We start from the raw sequence: 25,981 nt of genomic DNA, 5'->3' as shown, positions 1-25,981 counted from the left end.
AATTCCTAATTTAATATATCTATTTAAATATTAATTACAGTTATCAAGTATACGTTTGATGTAACGTCTCTACTACAAAATTGAACTTAGATCTGATCCATTCAGCTATCCTTCTAAGAGGGTCTTAACTGACACTCATATGTTTAGACGTCAGCGTAGCAGCGTGGTAACGCGTGCTCTCTAATGGTATGTATTGTAAAAAATGATATATCAATGCCATCATCTTCCGTGGTTGATAAAATCTAGAAACTGTCGTCTGGAAGGTCACTGTATTATAAGATTACATAAAAGAAATAAACTTATTCTTGCAATTCTCAAGTGTTACTAGGCCTATCTAGGTAATTTTATTAAGGATGTGCTGGACAAATACTATGATTACTATGAAATAATGGTAATACTAGATTGTTTGAACACTGGTTATAGTAAGGTTTAAATTAATGTGGCAATTTAATATACAATATCTTCCGACAAGCAATTTGGTTAATATACAATAATGTTATTATTATGTTTATGTATACTTTTTAGAAGTCTCGACTCAGATGTAGGCGAATCGGTAGTAATAATGGCATTCACGGGCTTACACCAAGTGAACGTCATAATATATACGATATCTATTGTTTTTATATATTACTCATATATTATTATTGTTTTTTTTTTTTTTTACTATATGAGTAATTTCAATAACCAAAAAAAGAAAATAGTATTTTTTCTTCATCTCCACTAAATAATATATAATATTTTACACTTAACTCGCTAAAAATATTTATACATCAGATGTAACTATCCCAAGTAATAGCATACTTGGGATATGGAGGATAGAAAACCTAAATATTCATTTTAAGAACAAAAATAATTCTAGATATATATATATATATATATATATCAAAATGAAAAGAATATTGTAACCAGTCTACAGATAGATCTAGTTATTTACACTGTTTAGGCCAAAATATTATAAGCACCAGCATCACGTTTTCATTATTGCGTCTAACATTGCTTGTAGAGCAACAAAATCTTGAGATTCGTGTATAGAAACGAAACGCTCCTCGAGGAAGCGAGTAACATACAGGGTAAAGCGTTGACGAAAAAACAAATGGATCTAGATCTTTTTTTTTTTTTTTTTTTTTTTTTTTTTTAAATTCTATTGAGACCCAAAATGCAACCCTTCCAAAATGAAAGGTTTATTTATTTATTTATTTATTTTTTTAATACTATTTTTTAGGACTGTCTGGACCTACTACCAGATACTACCACAAACTCCCCAACCGTTCAGAGATAATCTTTAACAACAATTATTTTATTAGAAATAAAATGAATATTTCCATTTAAATAGTATAACCTTAGTCATGACATGTAAGTCATACTTCTTGTAGGTTTCCTAGTAAATAAATCTATTTAAAAACCTTCAAAGTGTTAATTCGCAATGTATAATCTTGATTTAGTGATAGCAAATTCATTCTGAAATTATTGAATGTATTAGGGAAATAAAAACATTTTTTGGGTATTCAATAAATCCAATATGTGCCTTGATATTACGGTTAAATGTGGGTATTAAACACCATGCTGTTTCTATATGAAATAACTGTGGAGTTGCCTACACGTATTAGGGTTTCACCGTGTTGAAGATGATTATTGAAAAAATATCTTTAAGCACAAGTAACGCTGCATTTAACTTTAAATAGTTGATCGGATTTGTTATTTAAATCAAATAACAAAAATACCGAGAATAATGACCATATGTTACATAACTGATTGTGTCCCGATAATAAAAATAATATGACAACTACCACCTGTAATTATATCTATCTGTAAGAGGGATAGTATTTTGATAAACATTATTAAAATTGTTATATATATATACCTATCTTTGCATTTATTATAATTTTTATTTTTTAATATTATTATTATATATATATATATTTTTTTTCATTATATTTCACCCTTGTGTTGATTTTTAATCTTTTATCTAATGGTAAAGCAATTTGATTTTTTATTTATTTATTGCTTGTATAATACAATGAACAACCTTAACAGTTGTATTATTTCCAATTATCAAACTATCTTTTAAGTAACCAATAAATCCTAAAGAATGATATAGCTTATTATGTCTATGATCCTAATTTACTAAGTGTCGTTATTGTTCCTTGTCCATTATTATGACATTTCAAATAGGAACTATGTTATATAAATATATAACTGACACACTGTCCCTAGATCTTAATCAGTTATGTATGGTCTTGTATCTTTTAAAAGGTTAGTAAAAACATAAATATAGTGTTCTGCTCAAACCAAAGGAAAGAACTTGAAATGCATAGAATTTCCATTTAACCATAGACATGTAAACAATGTTTAAGGTAATCATGAATTAGTATCCAAATATGCATTCTTGAAAACAATAGTAAGTAGTGAGTGGAATGCCAGGCTTTATTTAAAGCTCAAGATTAAGACCAAGATATTCAATATAAACCAACATCACCATCATCAGGTGTTGGTAAAGTAAAAATATTGTAAAAAGTGGTTAAGAGTAAACAATATGTTACCACTGATGTGAGAAGTCTTTCTACACACATACCGAGTATATTTTGAAAAAATCTTCATTCCTTGAGAATAATGAGTTTAAGTGTTTATACAGATAGACTCTTAAAGCTTGAGAATAATGAGTTTAAGTGTTTATACAGATAGACTCTTAAAGCTAACCACTTGCAAAGCTTGGGTCCATAGTTATTTATTACAACTGGTCTTTAAAATTATAATTATAATCGACCACATTATTAACCACTCACCTAAAAATCTGTTGTGATTGAAGATTTATTCCAAAGGAAACTTCGATCAAGCCTTTCTGTGATACAGGTATTTGTGCATGAGGCTTGTTGTAAGTCAGATAATGACCCTATTTGGTATGAGTATCTCAAACTTTTGGATGAAGTTTATCATAGGATGAAGTGTAAATATCTTCGTTATATTTGTTATTATAAAATATTGTACTATATATATATGAATTGAACAAACATTGTTTCTTAAACCATTTTGCCGATCATTTGTTCCAGTACTTGTACTATGAAATTTCTTCTTATTATTTATTATACATAATAAATGACCAGCACCAGTAATAAGCACCAGTAATAGTATATACATAATAAATGACCAGCACCAGTAATAAGATAATTGATAGCAAATTATCTTTATAAAGGCAAATAATTTAAAATTATTAAGAAACAATCATGTCAAATGCTCGAGAGCAGTAAGCATTCGCCTGATGTGGCATGGCTTTTGACTCTTTACAGCTACAATAGTAACTGCGACTTGTGCAACTTTTAAAGTCTAATCATGTGTTATCCGTCCCACAGTTTCCTAGAGGTTCCTAGAGGTCCAGTTCTTCCTTTAAACTATTTTTTCCTTTAGTCTATCTATCACCATCTAGATAGATAGATAGTTCCTTTAGTAAATTACTCTTTAATATGCTGATCTACCTAGATACCAAATTCTTATGAATGGTTAAACCAATTTTAGGTTCTTCTAGAGTATTACAAAAGGATATAAATTGTCATCTCTATATCCTGTATCATGTACATTATTAATCTGAATGATTCTTCAATAAAATGTTCATTCATTAAAATCATTACACCCAATCGATGGTAATAGTTGTGTCTATCTACTGATTATTAGTATTTTGTTATATAGGTTATTTACCCGATGTGAAGGACATTTAACCCTATTAAAATGGGTGAATATCCGTTGTATCCGTCTACTTAATAGTAGTATCTTGTTATAGTTGTTATATAGGTAAATATGCAATATGTAAGGGTCCCTTATTTGAACGGATGAATATCCATTAGGTATATTCTACTCAATAGTAGATTATTTTATGTGACTAAATACTCAATATAAACAGGTTAGTACCCATGAACGGGGCTAAATAGCACCCTATTTCTTGTAATGTAGGTAAATATCCAATATGTAGGGTCATAACCTTATTTGAACGGGTGAATACCCATTAGGTATATTCTACTCAATAGTAGATTATTTTATGTGAGTAAATACTCAGTATAAACGGGTTAGTACCCATGCACGGGGCTAAATAGCACCCTATTTCTATGTTCATAGCTTTATATAAGCGAGATTTATATAAGGATTTAAATAAGCGAGATCACCTAAATAGGTGACAAGCTTAGTTAATGAACATAAGACGTCAAATTCCTTGCTACAGAACAATATGGTAATCTAAAAATCCTTTGCTTGGAAAAATATATATGTAAAAACTTACCTTGTCATTCCTCATTAATATATAAGATTATCATCTTATCTTTAATAAATGAAAATAATACATTTTCAATTTGCGACGGCATTCGTAATGGCCGCCTAGTACAAGTCTTCAGAATAATTTCGTCAAAATTCTTTATTTTCCATTGTAACTTTTCTGCACAATATATTACACCTACGTCTTTTATAAATTATTAATTGAAATATTTGTTATAAATTAATAATTTTTACTATAAATTACTTATTTTATTTCTTATTTTGAAAAATCATAAATGTACACAGGCTGCACGAAAAACGATAATGACATTTACCAGTAGGGGGCGCTATAAGTAGGTTGGATATTGTTTTAAATTATTTGAATTCGAGGTTTTTAGCTCTGAATATACGTGACACAAGGCTGGCGACTGGCGGTGTACTACAAGTCAACATTATCATTGAAGAGACTATGCAGTGAAGTACAATTCGTTTTATTTATGGTTGATAGTTCAGTGAGATCTACGTAATATAAATAGTGTGTGTATTTTTTGTCTAATAGAAGTAGCAAAGCATGCAGCTCCCTTATGTAAAGTAATTACTGCCGTCCAAAGACATCTGTTACAAATTTTGTGATGCACAGGCCATGTAAGCTTACAAGTCACATTTTTAAACTTCCTAGAAGTAGAAAGTCACGTGATATACGTGTTCTTTCAGCAGGCCTCTTCTATTTGTAGTCAGTTATGGATGGAGACCAGTGAATGCACCCATGACACAGTAGCCACAACACAGTCTGCGATACGAGGTTAGGGGTTCATTCCGCGGTAAATAAACATTACAGTATTAAGGTCAGATTACTGTTCTAGGGTGTGGGTATTTTATACTTGTCTATTTGTGTATCTATCGCACTTACAATTTTTTTAATTTAGGGGTAGCAGACGAGCATGCAGTTCACCTGATAGTAAGTGGCTACTGTCGCCCATGGACATCTGTAATCAAACCGAGACAAGATTAGATATCCCTACCTGAGGTCGGCGGCAGATGCGCCGCTACTCCTGACTGACTAAGGTGGAACTTACCACACCCTTTCAAACGGAACACAGCAGCGTCTAACACGGCTGTTATTAGACAGAAATAGGTGTGGCGGTGGTGCCGCCGGAGTCGAACCACAGAGGGTTCTACCACCTTCAAATATAGGTAGGTAATACTACGAAGGCAGGATGTATGTATATTATTATGGTATAGTAGTATGAAAACTGGTATCATATAGTATGTTTAATGAACAGAATTGATTTGTACGTTTCTGTGGAAACAGTCATTTTAATAATTGTTTTATGTCAGCGAAGTATTAAATTGTGAGAATGTATGACATTTGGGGAAAACAGCTATCAGCAATTAAGGATTCTTCTTAAATTTTAGCACCTCTGAAAATGTTAAGGGTCAATTATAAGTTCACATATCACACCGCACAAGTTAAATGATTTATTGGCGAAATAATATTTTAAAGGTTACTTTGTATTTTGAGTAGGCAAGTACTTCAATTTTGTTGCAGTTATTTGATTTATTGTCGATGCTACAGTGCAACAGTGTTTCGCTTACTGAGATACTAGCAGACCCGGCAAACGTTGTGTTGCCAAATAAAAAAAATGTTAAGGATGAACAACCCTTATCACTTAGGGGTATGAAAAATAGATAGTAGCCGATTCTCAGGCCTACTGAATATGCATTAAAATCTGGTGAAAATCGGTAAAGCCGTTTCGGAGGAGTACGGTAACTAACATTGTGACACGAGAATTTCTATATAAGATTAACTTCACACGTTTGTCTCTCCGTTGGAGCTGGGATCTGCAATCAAATCCCAGATATGCCGAAGTGCTACAATACTTATTTATAATCGTAATAATTTAATTACTAATGAACTGAAAAAAATATTTGACTACTAATGAAATGACAGATAAATTGAAATCCTATATTTAATAAAAAAATCGCACTAATCCAGGGATGGATTATAACCTAATTCCTCTCACTCTAGGAGGAAACTCGTACTTTGCGTCTGAACAGTAATAGGTTCCCGAAAACATAGTAATAAAGAAACGTGGAAAATGTTACACGTCAGTGTGACAGGCACCCAAAGGGGCTTTATAAAAAAATGTCCTCCCATCCGCACCTTGTTAACGCGTCTTCGTCAATTTGCCTATAATTACACCGGTGCGGCAAAGTATTTTGATTAAAGCCCCGTTTAACTTAAAACGCGAATAATTTTTGCTCTTTTCCAGCAGTCAATTATAGCTATGAATTATTTATTAGGTTAGCAGTTTCCAATTTTTGTCTTTATAAAGAATAATGGTGTGTCTGTTTCCTTGTGAGGAATTGTTGTTTTTACATCATTACTGATATTTTTATATATTTTGCCTTTAGATTCCGGCGGCACCATCGCCACACCTATTTCTGCTTTATAACAGTAGTGTTACTTTATAGCACGTTAGTGTTGCTTTATAGCACTGCTGTGTTCTGGCTTGAAGGGTGTGATAAGGGAGACATATTTTTCCGAGGCATTCCAGCTTAATCCTCAGGGGTAGCGGCGCATCTGTGGTCGACCTCAGGTTGGAATATCTAATCCTATCTGGGCTTGATTACATATGTCCATGAGCGGCAGTAACAAATTACCATCAAGTGGAATGCATGCTCGTCTGCTACTCCTATATTATATAAAAAAAGATAATTTTATAAGATTGAAGCAGCAGACGATCATGCAGTCTACCAGATGGTTGGCGGTCAATGCCGCCCATTGAAATCTTTGACCAACTCCGTATAGAACAGTCTCTACCTGAATTATATCACGCATCTTCTTGTAGTATCATTAAGTCACCTGACATTTAAGTGTTTTTCTCCAAAAACATTGAACTTTTTGATTTGAATTCCAAAATAGTTCAATACTGTCGATATTACTGAAAACCTTCCAGTTTAAATAATGTTAGCAAATATATGGTTACTAAAGAGCGTAACTACCTATAAACCTTATTCAATTAATTATAGCAGTATCAATTTTCATAGATCGCTAAGTGCGAGATAAAATGTAGGTAAACTACTCCGTGCCTACGACTTTGGTCTGTCTATTAGATGCAATGAAATTCTATCTTGACTATTAGGTATACTATTAGGAGCGCGTTTGGCTTGTGTGCGTTGTAAATGATCTTTAAAGTACCACCTTTGTACCCTCTGTGTTTCGAGTTTGTAGCGCTATTTTCGCTAGCTAAAGGTGGTAGAAAAACCCTTTGTGGTTCAACTCCGGTGGCACCACCGCCATACCCATTTCTGCCTATTAACAGTAGTATGAAGCGTTGAAGTGTTTTGGTTTGAAGGGTGTGGTAAGGGATACATACTTTTCCGAGGCGTTCCAGCTTAGTCCTCAGAGGTAGCGGCACCTCTGTGGTCGATCTTAGGTAGGTATCTCTAATCCTATCTGGCCTTGATTGCATACCATCAGGTGGAATTCATGCTTGTCTGCTACTTTCTGTATTATAAAAAAAAAGAAAAAAAAAAAGTAGTTTGAAATGGTATTAGGAAATTTTAACGAGATCTTGTAATTTATTTATCAGTAGTAGCAACGCACCTGTTGCTAATCGTAGGTAAGATCCCAATCCCTTCTGGGGTTGATAACAGATGTCCATGGGCAACAGTGGCCGCTTACCATCAGGTGGTTGCAGGCTTGTTTGCTACTTCTATATTATTAAAAATGTTCACCCGGCAAGGAATTGAAGGTGATTAGGCTAGTGACAAAATTTGATGCATCCGTGCTTCGGACTTGACTCAAATATTCCGTCCTAGTACTTATAATTTGGATAATGGACAACAATTATTAAACCTTCTTAGAGGTCTAATGGAAGGTTTGATAACATCATACCTATTTGGACTCTATTTTTATATTCGTATAAAATTAAATGTATTAAAAAATAATTAAATTATAAAGCGATATTTTAAAGAACATTTGTGTAACTTGTTATACGAGTACTTGCAATTCACATGACCAAAAGTCTAATGTTTAATCTCCAAGTACCAACAAACATTTCTAGATAGTCAATCAACAATGAAATATTTTGTTTTTAATTCAATTTACATTTTTTATAATGTTTACTTATTTAGATTGCAAATATTGCAACATAACTAAAATGAAACACACAAACAAACTTTCATACTCTACCATCATTAGTAATATTAGATAATATATTAATCAAACGACACATAGGATATTTTTTTTTTTTTTTTTTTTTTTTTATTTTTTTTTTATCGTTTAACCTAACGATTAGGCAGACGTGCTACCTGATGGAAAGTAGTCAACGCCGCCTATGGACATTTGCAACACCAGAGGAGTCGCCAATGCATCGCCGGCTTTGTATGAGAGCTCTTTTTGCACCTTTTTTGAAGAGCCCCATGTCATAGCGCTCCGGGAATACCTCAGGAGGAAGCTCATTCCACATCTTACACGTCCGCGGCAAGAACGTCCGTGCAAACCGAACCGTGGAGGACCGCCACGAGTCCAGTTGGTGTGGATGGAACTTCATCCTTCGGCGAGTGGTGCGATGGAGGAATGGTGACGTAGGCACCAGGTCAAATAATTCCTCGGAACACCCACCATTGTAAAGCCGGTAGAACACACAGAGGGAACCTATGTCCCTCCGCAAACTCAAAGGTTCTAACCGATCGGAGATCACCGGGTCGTTGACGATTCGGACCGCGCGTTTCTGCACGGAGTCAAGTGGGTTAAGTTGGTATTGGGGCGCCCCTGCCCAGAGATGTGAGCAGTACTCCATGTGGGGTCTCACTTGCGCCTTATAAAGCAGAAGGAGTTGCCCCGCGCTGAAGTACCGCTTCGCTCTGTTCAAGACGCCCAGTTTTCTTGATGCCAACTTCGCCTTAACATCCAAATGACCCCGGTACTGCACGTCACACGATATGTCAACTCCCAGGATCCCCACACTTTTACCAATGGTGAGCGGGATACCTTGGAACCTTGGCGCTATGACGAATGGGGTTTTTTTAGCGGTAAACGCGCAGACTTGTGTCTTCGTGGGGTTAAACTCAACAAGGTTAAGTCGACCCCATATCGAGACCTGCTCCAGAGAGTCTTCGATTTCAGACACAAGTCGGATTCTGCTTTCTTCCACGAGTGTCCGAGAGGTATTTGCGCGGCCTGTATACGTAGCGTCTCCCGTACTATCATCTGCATAGCAATGTATGTTGCCTACTTGTTGCAACATATCATTGATATGCAGAATGAATAGTGTGGGAGATAGGACTGAGCCCTGGGGCACGCCAGCGTTTACAGGTTTCGTATCAGAGCAGCATCCGTCGACGACGACTTTGATGTGCCGCTCCGACAGAAAGCTGGTTACCCATGCGCATAACCTCTCAGGAAGACCGTAAGATGGAAGCTTCGCGAGAAGGGCTCTATGCCAGACCCGGTCAAAGGCCTTCGCGATATCCAGGCTAACCGCCAATGCCTCACCATTGCTCTCAATGGCTTGCGCCCATCGGTGTGTGAGATAGACTAGAAGGTCACCAGCTGAACGGCCCTTGCGAAAACCATATTGATGATCGCTGATCAGCTGGTGATCCTCGAGGTACCTCAGGAGCTGTGTGTTTATAACACGCTCCATCACCTTTGAGAGCAGGGAGGTTATCGCTATAGGCCTGTAGTTGGCCGGGTCACTGCGATCACCCTTTTTTGGGGATCGGATGTACAAGAGCAACCTTCCACGAAGACGGTACTTGTCCTGTGGTGTAGGAAAGCGAGAATAAGCGCGTTAAGATGGGAGTCAACTCGGGAGCACACGTCCTCAGCACCACCGCGGGGATTTCGTCCGGCCCACTCGACTTCTTGACATCAAGAGACAATAGAGCTCGCCTGACAGCTTTCTGTGTAAACCGTATGTTAGGCATAGAGCTCTCACACCGCGGGATGGTAGGCGGTGTGGCCCCTCGGTCGTCGAGAGTCGAGTTTGAGGCAAAGAGGGTACCCAGAAGGTCGGCTTTCCCCTTTGCCGTATGGGCCAGAGAATCATCTGGTTTCCGCAGGGGCGGTAGTGAAGATTGACAGAAATTACCCTCGACAGCTTTGGCCAGCGACCAGAAGGCTCTACTCCCGGAGGGGTAACCAAGTAGCCGCTCGCCAATTCTGCCGATGTGCCTAGACTTCGCCTTAGCCATATGCTTCTTTGCTGAACGGGAGGCAGCGTTGAAAGCCGTTCGAAGCTCGGCGGTCTTCGGATCCTTGCACGCGTGCGCTGACGCCCAGGCTTGGTAGATCTCTTGCTTATGACGTGATGTCTTAGCGCAAGACCCATCAAACCAGGGCTGACTCCGCCCACCGACGGATACGACAGAGTTTGGAATAAAGCATTCCATGCCCTGCCGAATCACGTCGGCCACAGAGTCAGCGCACGTGCTAGGATCACTCGAGACGAAACACAGCTGCCTCCACGGGTATGATGCCAGGAATTCCCGTAACCCGTCCCAATCTGCTGACCTGTAGTGCCAAACTTGTCGCTTCCCAGGGGGTCGAGCCCCCATGGGACGCGACAAGGGCACAGAAGAACTTACCAAGCAATGGTCAGAAGATCCAAGAGGAGCCTTGACCATTACTTGGTAGTCTTCAGGACGGTTGGTCAGCAGAAGATCCAGCAAAGAGGCAGTATGGGTCTCTACATCAGGTACCCTTGTAGGGCCGGGTACGACCTGGGAGAGCCCATATGCCAAAGAGAAGTCATACGCAGTTCTTCCGGCAAAGTCAGTGGTTCGGGAGCCCAGCCACTCAATATGGTGGGCATTAAAGTCACCCAGAATCACCAACTCCGCCGAAGGACACTGCTGCAGCATCCTGTCAATTGCCCACTGGACGTGCTCGAATAATCGAGTTGTCTCGACATCTCCGCTATAGGACCTATATAGGCACGCGTAGACATGGGTCTGCCCCCCAATATCTGCGCGCACCCACAACAAAGATAGGTCCTTGTCTTCAAGGCAGCTGAGACGGCGGCAGCAGATATCACCCCGAACATACACACATACCCCGGCTCGACGCCTAAAAGCATGTTGTAAACTGTAGCCGGGGTAATCTAAATACGATGTATCGCCCGAGGGCGATATCTGCGTCTCCGTCAAAAAGAGGAAAGCCGGCTTTGCTGTCTCAAGGTGGTGGTGGACAGCATCCAGATTGGAATGGAGCCCCCTGATGTTGCACATATCCACAGTAAGTGTGGAGGAGGTCGCCGCTGTGAATAACTTTTCCTTTTTTTTCTGCCTTTTCATTGGTGGTCCAAAGAGATGAAGGACTAGAAAGGATTTGCGGTGCTCCGCCGACACTCCACGGGACAAAGTGCGGGTCTCGTAGCGCCGTGCTTACAGTGGTAATGTGGGATGCTGGCGCGGGGGACGGAAGGGCCCCCGGTCCCCCCCGTGCACGACTACCTGGCTCCACTCCGGTCTCTTACTCCGGCAGGGTAATCGTGCAACGGGACTTTTCGCCGGTTGGCGGGACAGCCTCCCGGGCCAGAGGTTGACGGTGTTGCCCGGGTTCGGGTCCCCAACTAACCGGCGGGCGGCCAGCGGACAACCGTTTCACCGGGTCTCCCTGGCCCCCGCGCCAACGCACCACGCCTCCGAGAGCAACGATGCTTAAAGAGACCCACCGGACCCGAAGGTTACGCCGTCGGAAACACCACAAGAGGATGGGCAGGGGGGGTTAAGGGGATGAACTGGCTCCCAGGCGCACTACCGAAACACGACGAGTCGTTATCAACGGTAGACTCCGGCCTGAGGGTGGTAGCTAGCCAGGCAGATCCCACGAAGAGATCTTACCACCAAGCGTGACACCTTTGGGAATTACGCCAGGCAGTGTCAGACCCAGCGACCAGTGGGACCGTCGCAGTAAGATGTTAAATGCCCGAGTAGACGCTGCTGCCCATCTACCCGGTAGATACCCTTAGTCGGCTTCTACGACACCCACGGGCAGACATGGGGTGGTCTATTCGCCGCCGGAACCACACGGCACGATATAGGATATAGAGAAACGCGTCCACAGTTGTCGTCAAATGCAGGTAATTAAGGCTGGCAATAAATACGGGTAAAACCGGGCGCAATACACATACGACGTCGCATGTCGTCACGTACGGACGCGCATATTTATATCAATATCGAATTTCAATTTATGGAGGCGCGCTCGGTTTGCTTGCAGGGTTGTCGGTTCATTTCTATGTCTCTTTTTTACATAGAAATAGGAAAAGAGATTATAGTGCAGATGGTAAGTGGATACGGTTATGGACATCTATACTCTTAGTATGAGTTTTTACTTTTTTACAAAAATGACTGTTTTTGTATTTGTTTACGTATTTCCCATACATATCCTATCAGTTCTGATACAGTCCGCTACGGGCGCTGATTATGAATGTATGGGCAAATACGTAAATAAATACAAAATGACTCATCATAAAAACTTAAAGAACCATACTAAGGGTACTGTAATCAACCTCATATAAGATAGAGTCCTAAGGTCGGCTACAGGTGCCTTACTACCTCTGAGAAATAATTTGGAACGTCTCTGAATAGTATGTCTCCTTTATCACACCCTTTAAATATGAACACAGCAGTTCTTAACCCTACTATTATTTGGCAAAAATAAGTGTGGCAGCGGAGCCTCCAGCGTAGATACCTCTTTTAATTTAATGTGCTTTATATAAAACGAGCTTTCATTTCTATTTGTAGATGTCCTGTAAATTCCTATCAAAATTCAATTAATTGTTTTCGAGATCAAGCTAAGTGAGTGTGTAAGTGATAAGAAGAAGCTTTTTTTATGTATTTCAACGCGTAGATAGACTTCGATTTTGTGGGAACTAAGATTCTTATTGCATGTTTAGCAACGCTAAGTGGAATAGTTACCTCCAAAAAAATGTAAAATGACGTCCACAGCTTCACATCAAAATCATCAATATAAAATGGTACTGAATAAATTTAAATTCCAATTCATATATCAGTATTTATTCTCAAATTTTATATCAACGTGGCAACCACGGTACCGGTATAATCGGTAATCGTTTACATTAGAGTTGCAGGTGCCAACCCTAATACTATCTTCGAGAATTATTGAGCTAACCCTGCGACCGCTGCTATATAAATAAATTCCCTGACAGATAAGACGTGTAGCACTAATTTCAATTTTCTTTTTAATTTTTCCTACCACTGGTGTCTTTGAGTGGTACGATAATGTAGAATGTAAGATATTTATTAGTTTGATTGCTGGTTTGGTGCGAAAATATTATTTATATTTATGATAGCTATTAGCGTGTTACACTTTTAAACTGAGTTATTAGTGCCTTTAAAGTTATGTTACATTTAATACTATCTCATATTTATGTGCGAAAAGAAAAAGTATAGTAGGTATGTGTTTGACATTATATGTGAGAAGACTCTTAAGGCCAATGCAAATTGGTTGTCCATCCAGGCTTTTTACATTGCTCGGTATAAGTTTGTTCCCACACAGTTCAACCATGTACGAGGCCCTGAGAGTGTGCTCCTATATGTGTATACTGAACTGCTCTAATGTAGACTTGGTACAAAGAGGTATAGTTCGAGTCCTAGTAAGAAGCGGGATATTTATATACTAGTTATAATTTCAAACAGAAGTCCATTTTACCGTTTCCCACTAGCGATCGCATATTTAACTGACGAATGCGCCCCACATTGCGACGACATTATAGATCAATTAAGATATATTCAACCTGCTTTGCAACGTGTGCTTATACGCAAATTCTTAATAAATAAACGAAGAATTTAATTGTTTAAAGAAATTTATGTGCTACTGCTGCTACTATATGTGCTACTGCGTTTTGGAACCCTACGTGTAGATATTGTAACATGAGGCATTCTTTCAAACACAAAAAGTTCGTTATAAAAATTGGCAAAATGTTTTCCAAAAAATGTTACTAAATGTACGAAATACAATTCCAATAAGTTCTATTTCTCTAACAAATTCATTCACATATCAGTACCATAAGTCCTGTCCCACACCACTTGTGTTCACTTGACAAACGGTAATGCTTGCTTGGCACGGAAACTAACACGTAACTGCGGGCTACACAATTTTCTTATATTATTATGACGCAAGGATCATAATGTCCCGTCGTATTTATTTCGATAACGCCGATTCGTATGAATCAGGCATGTTAATTAAATTGGACAAAAATAAATATAACTTATAATAATTGAAAAACAATTTATTTCAAGTGTTTATTTTATTTCCATGTATTAGATTTAAAATAAAATTTTATAGTATTGTGTAATGTATGACGATGAGATGTACGTGATGGAAGACAATATTTTATTCATTTAGAAATATTCAGCAACATTGTCAGGCTTCTACTTATATGTATTTTGACAAATTAATATTAATCCTTTTGTACATGAGATAATTTTGACATATAAAATATAATTTCCATACAAAATGTAATTTATAACACTAAGCTGGTCAGTTAGAAATTAAAATTCTTTTAAAATTTCTTCTAAAATTTATTTCTTTCGTGGTTTTTTTTTGCCCCTAAGCCGGCAGTTACAGGTTTCGCCTTTATGTCCCACTGAAGTAGACTGTAGCTTAGAAGATGCATCTTGTGAGTTAACTGCGAATTGTTGTGAGTTAGTTGCAAATTGTTTAGTCAACGACAAACTTAAATGCAGTTACAGTGGAAACGCTTTACTTCAAGAAAGAAATTAAAATATTCTATTAAATATTTCTAAATAATTGCGTTTTTAAATGTAGGTAGAGAAATAAATTAAACAATTTGAGAGGTTATATCGAAATTAACAGGCCCATCTAACATTGCACTGTAGAAGTAAATTGAGTATGAGTCAAGGAGTAATACTCGTACACAGTGACAGTGTCGACAATTGTCGTTATCGGTCGTCGATGTTGCCAACAGTCGCCGTTTGCTGCCGTGTGTAGTCAGCGACTACCAGTGATTGTCTTTAATACGAAATACGTGTGTTACCTTCCTAAAGGATAAATAAAAATAAAAAAAATATACCATTGTTTGAAATATAAGCAAAATTAAACGAATAACTCACATAATTATGATTAGAAAATAAGATAGTTATTTCACAGCGAGCTGCAAGCGAAAACTTATCACAATAAATACAAAACAAAATAAACTAAAAATGTTTTCCAAGAATGTGAAGTTTTAATACAGCAGTATGCTGTATTAAAATTGATTACACCAATCATTAGTGACAAAAACACTGAGCTGAGATGATACGAGCAATGTCGCGGGACCAACTAGCATTGCAATCTATAACGCCGCCGTAATAACAGAAGCTATTGCTTCCTCCATAAATTATAAACCACGTCAAGGTGTTAGGTCTAGAGATTAGCACGCAGAAGGTACACTAGGCATATTCTTTAAGTTTTGTACCTATATAAGTACTTGACATAGTGTTAGTTTATGAATTGAAATAAAAATGCGAACCTGTATGTAAGTTGTACCTTTGAGAATTGAATTGCAATGTTTCATGTCTCTCTGTGCACACTCTTGAAATATATCATAATAGCGATTAATATTAAAATATATTTATTCGTAAATGGTTTCGAATACCATTAAAAATAGCAGTACAACAAAGTGCAATTTAAATTTCACGAATAAATTTTAGCTAGAAAATGTTGAAATTAAGCAATTTTTTAACATCAGATGAATATATTAGATCCAGAATGTAAACTTCACCAGTTCACCCAAACTCATAGTAATAGAATTTACTTAGTACCTAAATTAAGTTTAATAGAAAACATACTTGGAAATATGTCCTTTCTCGTAAATTCTTTCATCTCTGTCATATTCCCGCGCCTTGGTGTACACACAAACTGATCTCACGGGCCTCGGGATTATTGATATCCACATGGGAGGCGCCAATTTATTCGCCTTTAATTGGACGCAAATGGCTTCTACCAGCCGCCTGCGATTTAGCAGTGTTTCATTTGACCCGAAGATTACTTAGATTTATGATTACGATTGGGCGAGGTTAATATTACGAGTATATTTGGTCTTGCAGCTGACCTTTAAAATAAAATTAAACTGGCTGTTGTAAGGAATAGGGAATAATAGGGTGTATACGTGTTCATTTTTGGGGAGGTGGAATGTTCAGGATGTGGGTAAGGTCCTTAAGTCATATAAATATAAGGTTTCTACTTATATAACTTTAGGTAAATTAGGTTTGTTGATGTCATAGGGTTATAACTGTAGCGTTGTTCATTACAAGACAAGAAATAAAAAACGAGTAAATTAAATACCAAGTTGTAATTAAATTTACTCAACTTATTTTAAAGAGAATACAAGTGATTTTTAGCATTTCTGTGAGGGGAGTGTATGACAGATAAATGATGTCTATATTGCAACAAAAACTAAGAATACATAATGATAAAGTGAAATAAAACAGTTATAGAACATTTTGTGGCACGATACGGTATGCGGTCATTAAATCAGATGCAATGCATACCAGTTTGTTACTCCTATGACATAATGCAGCGCATATTCACAATGTTGTTACCACGGATACTTTGCTAATTGTTACTGTACCTTGCCTTGTCAAGAGCATAAAACGGCCCCTGATTCTAGAAACTCTGTGTTCCTACGAAGAGCTGATACACATTCTTATGTAAACTTTATTTATCCCGCTTGTCGTATTCTGACACAAAAACCGACTTTATAGTCCCCAAGGCTCTTAAACTCCCGTATCCGGTTTGTTTTTGCAAAAAAACCGCTTAACGCGAAGTTGTTTGAAGTCGTTTAAAATCTATGCGGAGCACGCTGCCTACAAATCGAACTACAAAATGCCTCCTGCTGCATTTTTATGACAAAGAAAAAATTTCACACCACTTTGTTCCTCGGAAACAGAAACGTCAACACTTCAACCTAATCTACAATATCGCTTTTCTTGCTATTGGGTCCAAGTTTGTAAGTGAAAGCGATTTAATATTTGGTGTAATGATTAATTCAGTTGAAGGTTTTTTACGCGAAAATTACGTACTTAGCCATATTTACAAAAAATAATAATGAATATTCGATCGATAATTCCGTTTGTACGGTACATACATAATTCATAAACAAAATATTTTAATTGAAGTAAATTTTTGATAAAGAATTAAATAACCTAATAATGACAAATATTTTTTGTAAATAAACTGTACTTATAAATAGTCAAATTAAATGTAGACTTACTCAGAATATAATAAAAGAATCCCTTATAAAGACATTGTAGTACCCGCTCAAAATTTTATCTTGGGCCAGCCACAAACTCTCAATGATGAATGGCATACCATTGAAGAATGCGTTTTTCTCACATACCTCCGCATCAAGAACGCGTCTAGCAAAAACTCTTCCAATTAAAAAGATATACTGTACCATTACAAGATCTAAAGCTTATCGGAGATCGTTTAATTCATATCTCACGTACACAAACGATCACTTGCTCCTGCTAAATTCAATTACATGCTTCCTAAACATGTTTTGTCTCTGTTGTTTCTGTGGAGAAGGAAGGAGAGAGGTGTATCGGGAATGTAAAACTATTTGTAAGTAACGTTTTATTGCCTTGGGCAGCCGACGTCGAGGCGCAAACGCAGTGTCATGGTTTTTTGGTTGATCAACAAATGAATGAGCCTTGTTTACGATAGAATTTCATAGCGCATGATAGTGTTATAGCTTTAATGATAGCGGTATTTAATGGAAACATTGTTGCGTTTATTTTTTTATATATCTATTGTTTATATTGCTCTTAAAATTTCTGAATTTCTAATTAAATGTTATTTTTTCTGGTAAACATAAATATTAAAACCACATTTGGGCTAGAATTATGTGAAATATCAATATGTATTGTACGTATCGGTAGTATGACTATTATGAATTTAATTCTAAAACATCTTGGATTTTGTTCCAACGCAATATCAAATGATTTCTTTTATATGATAAGAATGCCACAATTTGAATTCCTGTAAATTTTAACCATATTATGTTATATTTAAGAATATTGTCGTTAAAATTATATGCATGAATAATTTTATAAATATTCTTGCATAATGCCTACTATTGAGCATGAAGTGGACCGACGACTCGATTACATTTAACAATGCAAAAAATAGTTACTATGTAAGATAAATTTGAATTACGGGTTAGTTTGACTCGTATAAACAGCTTTGCCTAAATGGTCAATGAAAAGTACATTTTTTCCACATCCGAGCACATGCTGACAGAATTCCCATATACATTATTAACGTAGTATTTATAACGATTATTGATAGGTCGATATTTTCTTATAATCCGACAAGCGGGCTCAAAATAACGTTGATATAAGTTCTGAGAGCGCCCTTTTTCCTAGGGCCATAATTTTTCTATTGAAACGCTAAACATCTTAAGCTCATAAATAATACACGGTGCACGCAACCTACGATATATTATGGGAAGTTATTGATGTTATTTTATGATTATTTAATTGGTGTCGTTAATAGCCGATCTATTGATTACAATTTATTGCTCTCTTATAGAAGACAAGATCAAAGAAATTGGAACTGGATTGGAAAATTTGGTTTTGAGTCGCGGTGGTCTATAATTTGTTTTAGATGTAGCAATCTTTGGGAATGTTAACTTGTATTAAGTAATCATGGAGATTAGTCCAATTTTAATAATCACCATAAATTTTACTAACAAATTCCTATTGAAAGCTACTGCGATGAAATGGTTTATCAATGTTAGGAATCGAAGCTAAAAGATGGTCCAGTTATATCCATAATTGTCACATACCAAATCTGGGTAATGGTTTTTCGCTAAAAAATTTAAGGATTCAGAGAACAGTTGCCAAAAGTTATTTGTTACAACACTGTGTTTAATAATATTGCAATGTGGTTTCATCTCCTAGAAATAATAAAAACGCCAAAAACGTTCTACAGTATGTCAAAAAGGTCCTATTTATTTGTCCGTCTAAATTACTTTACAACGTTTTCTCCGTGTCTCCGTACAGCTCTTTAGATACATTTTAACATACAACATTCTTGTCCTGTCTCGTAAATTCGCTAAAATAAAGAATCGAGGAGAGTAACTCAACTCGGCAGTATGGGCTCTTGTCAGGTCAACGTGAAAATAACCAAGAAATATCGCCGACACATCTGAATCGTTTGTACCATCACATTTGTCCGTAAATATATCACTCAATACCGGTAAATAAAGACTGTGGACAGTTAAATTGCGCCTGCTTCCGTACCACGCGGCATATCACAAAAATAACTCAGCAGCATCACTTATCTCATTAACAACCTTAACGTCATTTCTCTTAGATTCAAAATCAATCAAATCGTGCCCTTCATAAAAAAGCAAGCCTCCCGTTTCATATTCGATCCTATTTCCAACTACTAAGTCAGAAATCTTATTACCAAGACCAATACTATTTGTTTCATACGCCACACCAATTTCAACTTTAGTTTCCTCAACGTTAAGTTCCATTTCATTACCGAGCTCAGTTTCTACAATTCTGCTACAATTATTTAGTGGCAACGCAAGATAACTAACGAGGTATCAGAGCTCTCCGCACGGACCCTTGGAAATGTCTACTTCTAAAGCGGCTAAAGGGTGCACCGACAAATTGTCCTATTCAATGGTTCATGCAACGTCTAAATGGAGGTAAGCAATTATTGGACCGACTTACTTTGGTATTCGTTAAATGAACATTGTTTTCAGAGTTTCCTTCTGGGTCTGAATGGATCGAGATAGTGCGCACAATGATTTGTTGTTTTTGATCTTTAGGATTTATTATAATGAGGTGAATGGTCCACTTTGTCGGTTGGAGAAATTTGCTCACGTACGATCAGTTATCGCGAAATGAAGCGCCTTAACATTCTACTGGGTGACGTTTTTAATGAGCCTCTTCAGATCTTGTCTATAATATATTATACAAGATTGCCTTTCTATTAGCTCAAGAGTACTTTTATTTTGTGTTGGTGATTCCAAGATGGTTAAGTTACTTACGTATGTGTAACATTTAAAGGAAAATAAACATTTTGTCAAATATTTACGTAAATTTTGGATCACATAGAAAATATGTATGTGCCCTATTCTTCGTTACCCATCAAATGAGATTTACATATTAATTATCTCTATTCAAATGATTGACTGATATGGGAAACAAATGTCTTAAAATACGAATCACGCTTAGTCTTTAGTGCCATTACAATATTTATGACTCATCTTATAAAGAACTTTAAACTTTTTCGTAGATCACACGTTTACGGGCGACAATGACTCTTTGATGAATTGAGTGTTCAATTATTTGTTGCACTATTAGTAAATTCAATAAATGTATAAGCAAGTATGAATATTGTAGAGAAAACAACTGTTCGCATTTCCTATATAATCTACATACAATGTCTCAATCACAATTCACGTAACAATAGCCCAGCTTGCGACATCAACAAAACTTATACCGCTAAAATAATTTCCAAAAGACAAACTTTACGTTTTAAACGCAACACAGGAAACAAGATTTCACTTATCAGGAGTGCGCAATTAAAATCGTGAGATAACGTGTATTGGAAACATTTAAAGATGATTTTATTATCACCACAATTGATGTCCGCCGGCTTCAGTTTCACACCAGATGAAATTCTTACGTTACTCACGTTATGTAATGTAATTTGTATGGTGTATTCATTATTTATGTAATTGTTATAGCAAATTAATTGTCGACTACTCAATTTTTACATGGTCATTAAATGTTAACTTAGTGAGGTATTGTAGATTACACAGGCATTGTTGCTCAAGTTGTATGAAAGGTAGAGCCAAAATAGTTTAACCGGGGGGTACCACTGCCACATTCATTTTAGCATTAAACGGTGACGGTGAGAGCGTGTAGATTCTGGCTGACCTACGTACGATTATCTTAGTTCTTAGGAGTGGTGACGCATCTGTGATCGGCTTCTGGTAGAACCTTTGCTCTTTCCGAAGTTGACTACAGACGTAAATGGGCGGCAGAGAAAACTTACTATGAAGTGGACTGCAAGCTTGTTTTCTATTCCAGTCCTATAAAAATTGGTTCATTTAAATTTAAACCAGCAGTAAAATATGTATATATAAGAAAGTATAAAGGTTGTATCATCAGAATCAGACCATAAAAAGGTATATCACTTTAAAATAATTCATTTAATAATTGGCCAATTAACTGAAATGTTCTTAATAAAGTGTTTATAGCTCCGAGCTGGTATATCGCAATCGAAGTGACAGAAATCACGAATGTAAAATAAGCAAACCAAAATTTTGCAAAAATCGCCCATACGATAATTATTTTAATGATTATTTAAAACACATTAATTTGTTAAAATCTTTAAAGTTATTGATTGACATGTTCGTTAATTGGTAAAACCTAAATAGTTGTATAAAAGCCACATCTGTTGTAGCGTTTACAAAAAAGACGTAATGGTATTGAAACAGCTTGAGGAAAGAGGCCTTCTGAGGCCACAAAAGTCCCGAAAAGGAAATCATAATTAACTAGATTCTTAAAGGCTAGTAGTAGAAGTAAATTTGATATTGATTTTAAATAATATAATGTAAAAAATCGTGCTTCCCATAAATATTCGCATGTTTAAGACTACTACGTTGACTAGGTAGGAAAAAAATTAAAATTTGTTGAATCTTGCATGCAACCTAAATTTAATCAGTGAGATGAACTATGGCCTCATACTTCATATCAAGTTTGTGACCATCAATGAAACCATTTCATAATCAATTTACTGTTCTTATTTATTTATTTTTGCTGACTAGGTATACCATATTCTCCGATCTCTACTCTGATCCCCAGTTATAAGCTGGAATTTGAACAATTTGAATGAATTCTAAATATTCCCAATTTTGGCGCACTTCACAAAATCAGATAACGAGATATTTTGCTGACCATACCGTGTTCCTTTTTATCTTTATGACCAGTGAGATCACCGCCAATAAATACCACCGAAACAAACGTTATCGGGCCCCACTACCAGAAATTTTACGAGCGCCGTTTACGATGATAGCACAATAACATACCGATTTACAAGTACGATATCATTTATTTGTGCAATACCTTATTGTTGTGGCCGTTTGGGGTTCTTGCTTCACTGAACGCGATAGTGAGTGATTTCTGGAAGTGAATGAATGAAGAAACGGATAAAATGGCATAGAGCATTCTACAGAAATCAAAACAGATTTTTATCTGGAGATATTGGAATTTCCAGATTTTTTTTTAAAGTTATGATGTATGTTTTAAGTGCTTAAATACTTAGGATTGATTGAAAATTCTCCGTGTTGTCACATGTTAAGTCTGCTAGCAAACATTGTTGATCTTTATTATACGTTCTACTTAGGACTTCAATATGGTCTTCGTGGTGTTTTGCCCTCTTACGATGTGAATTGGTAATGCTATCCTGTGTTATTTTTCCCCAAAGTGATATCCATCGTTAATCCAGCAATATATGCATCTTGTGTTAACTCGCTTCTCGTCTTTCGCCTGTAATATGACTAGTGCATCATTTGTGCAATCCAACTTCGTGTATTCTTATGAACCGTTTAAGGCACAATTCGGTAACCGTGCGATGGTAATCGTATTGGCTCCATAAAATCTTTTATGATTGTCAGTTTTTATTAATATGGATCATTTATTTTTTATGAATGATCAAAAGATCACAAAATTTGAGACCACCTGTTAGATATTTTGTAGTATACCCGTATGAATGAGTATTTAAAAGAAATTACTTAATCGGAAGAAAAGTGGTAGTTGAATATATGCAAGCTATTTAAATAGAGGAGACTACCTTAAGTTGATTTTCAACATAAAGGAAATTAAAGATCAAATATCTAGAATAAGCTATTTAAGGGTGAATTAGCTACTTGTAGACAAGCGTGTTTTATCCAAGGCTGCATCTCACTTAACATCAGGTAAGACTGAAGCTAAACGCAAGACTATAGTAAGATAAAAAAGTATAGTTATCAAGAGCTACACAAATATTTGCACTACCTTCAGTTACGATTGCAAATCTCCGCCGGACATAAAAACAACGCGAATAAAAAGACTGAAATAGTTTAAAGTTTCCCATACGAGTACTTCCGTTGCTGCACTTGTTGTCAGTCAATATCAATGATATCTCCGTGACTAATTATGCCGGTCGACTATTGAATGACCATTGAATGGATGCGACCGAGGTCTGATACCAACTTGTCGCTGGTGTATGCAAATAGTCGTATGTGGGTTATTATTGGAATATTACATTTTAAAGTGGCTTTTGAATGACTGAGAGTGAAATTGAATTGAGGAAAGGTGTGTGAGTTGGTTCATGGAATGAAATGAAGGGTTTGGTAGGTATTAGAATTAGCAAAGGAACCCGTTTAAGTAGATGGTCTTTCCATAAACATTAACCAACCTCGTATAGGACACGAATTTAATCAGAAGAAGAGTATAGATGCGTCAAATTTTAATTTATTTTTTAGACTTTGGTTAAAATTTTAAATCTAGTTCAGGGATCTGGTTTGAAGGGTGTGGATTAAATATTATATCCGTTTGCGACAGTACCCACTTAGCACCAGGTGAACTGAATGCTAGTCAGTATTTAAAAATTATAAAAAAAACACATGCACTGGAGAGTATGCGAAGTTGTTCAAGAAATGTTGCTCATATAAAAATGCATCGCACACTCATTCTATAACAGCGGTTATTATAAAATATATCTAACCAATTTATTTGTCAATAATTTTCTTTTCAACACGACGACTTTTATAGACTTCTCCATAACACTTCCCGAATAGGCATCTTATCAATCAAGGAATACAAAAACAGCTCTAAACCCATCGTAATTTGCCATCACTGTTATGGCGTATATGGTGTATGTATTTCAAAGGCATCAGCGTGGTTTATAAACGAAATCAATTAATAACACCATACGCGGAGGTTCCCTACTCCAGCGAGTCTAGACCGGCGAGCTTTGGGCACTTGTTTCAGTATTAGCGAGGGACTAGAAGCGAATTTAAAATATGCTATCTATCCGACATTACTAAGAAATTTTATCACATAACAGATAAATCAAATACTTCCACCACCTCGTTTGCTTTGTTTTCTGTTATTATTAGAACTCTCTATGTACTTAATGTAGATTAGCAAGCAGCTGACAACCACTAGCGCCATCTAGGTATCTCACAAAGTAGCAGTATCTAAATAGGAACTCAATGCAAATATTCAAGTTCAATTTTTGAATAAAAAGTGGATGTTAACCCTGGGTAGAACAACAGTTATTTCAAAATATGTAAGAGCTTTTTGTCATGTCTGGGGACTTGGCAGTGCTTCCGCCAAGTTAAGCCTTGTTTTTTAATGAAAAACAGCATGCCTTACGAAATTAAATCGTTCACGATATATCAAAAATGAATGCGAACCGATAGTTCGCCTATCGCTTTCCGTTGGGAATAGGGCACAACGGCTAATGACCACTAGGAATAATTCCTTGTTCATCTCATACGCATTGAATCGCCACTTCGCACTACTTAATTCAAACAGCCTCGGTGGCATATCTATAGCAAAAAGAGTACGCTTGTCAGTATTTAATTACAGTATTCTTGAAAGCGTAACGTTTTTTGTGTATACAATTGGATCGTGTATAAGGAAGTTTCCATAACAGAGCATGGGCTTGTAGCCGCTCTATGCATCATAATATCGATACCTGGCGAGATGGTTATTTTATTCAGTTCATATGGACATTTGAGCTCCCTTTACGACTGAAGTAGTGCAAGTAAGGCAGCGTGCGACTACTTTTAAGATTTTGTATGAATAATGAAGTAAATTTATCTTTCAGGTATAAATTCGCTGTCTTTGTGTAATTTGTTATTGTTTAAAATATGGATTTCTAGCCAATATATTAGATTTTTTATCTAAGTCGAAGTAACTAAGTCTTGTGGAAAAAGTACGTATGTGTATTTATCCAACTTAGTTTTCAAGGATTTGAGGTTGTTCGTCAGTTTAGTCTAAGCGTTATTATACTTTTCAAATTGAACGCTGAACGTTTCTGTAGTTCCCCCAATTTAATGTAGCAGTGCTACATCAACAGTCAAACCACATCACACAGAAATAAAAAATAAATAATCAGAGTACAAAATCAAGTATCGAAATGAACGGAGCTGGGTGCGAAGTCTACCTTTATTTATATCGACTCTATATTCCAACGAGGTGGGGTGTCGCCTCCCAGCGAGATTAATTGAAAACGACGGCCGCAGCGGCCCAGAACAAAGGACTGATGAAAATTTAACAGCTAGAGGAAACTGCCTAGGTTTATGAGGGGCAAAGGAATTACCTTTCCGTGCGTCACCTTTACGTGCACTGATTGAAAAGTAGCTTAAACCCAAAGCTAGTATATGTATAAGGGTATGTATAAGTAAAAGACCGGACATGAAGAGGACGAGAGTTATTTTTTTATTTTTTATTTTATAATATGAGAGTAGCAGACGAGCATGCAGTCCACCTGATGGTAAGTGGCTACTGCCGCCCATGGACATCTGTAATCAACCCCAGATAGGATTAGATATTCCTACCTGAGGTCGGCCACAGATGCGCCGCTACCCCTGAGGACTAAGCTGGAACGCCTCAGAAAAGTCTATCTCCCTTACCACACCCTTCAAACCGGAACACAGCAGCGCGTAACACTGCTGTAATTAGGTAGAAA

Source organism: Epargyreus clarus, unplaced genomic scaffold (genome assembly GCF_041222505.1).
Source record: "Epargyreus clarus isolate Ecla_fem2 unplaced genomic scaffold, WU_Ecla_fem_2.2 ptg000034l, whole genome shotgun sequence".
NCBI lineage: Eukaryota > Metazoa > Arthropoda > Insecta > Lepidoptera > Hesperiidae > Epargyreus > Epargyreus clarus.
Note: the sequence above shows the minus strand (reverse complement) of the source record.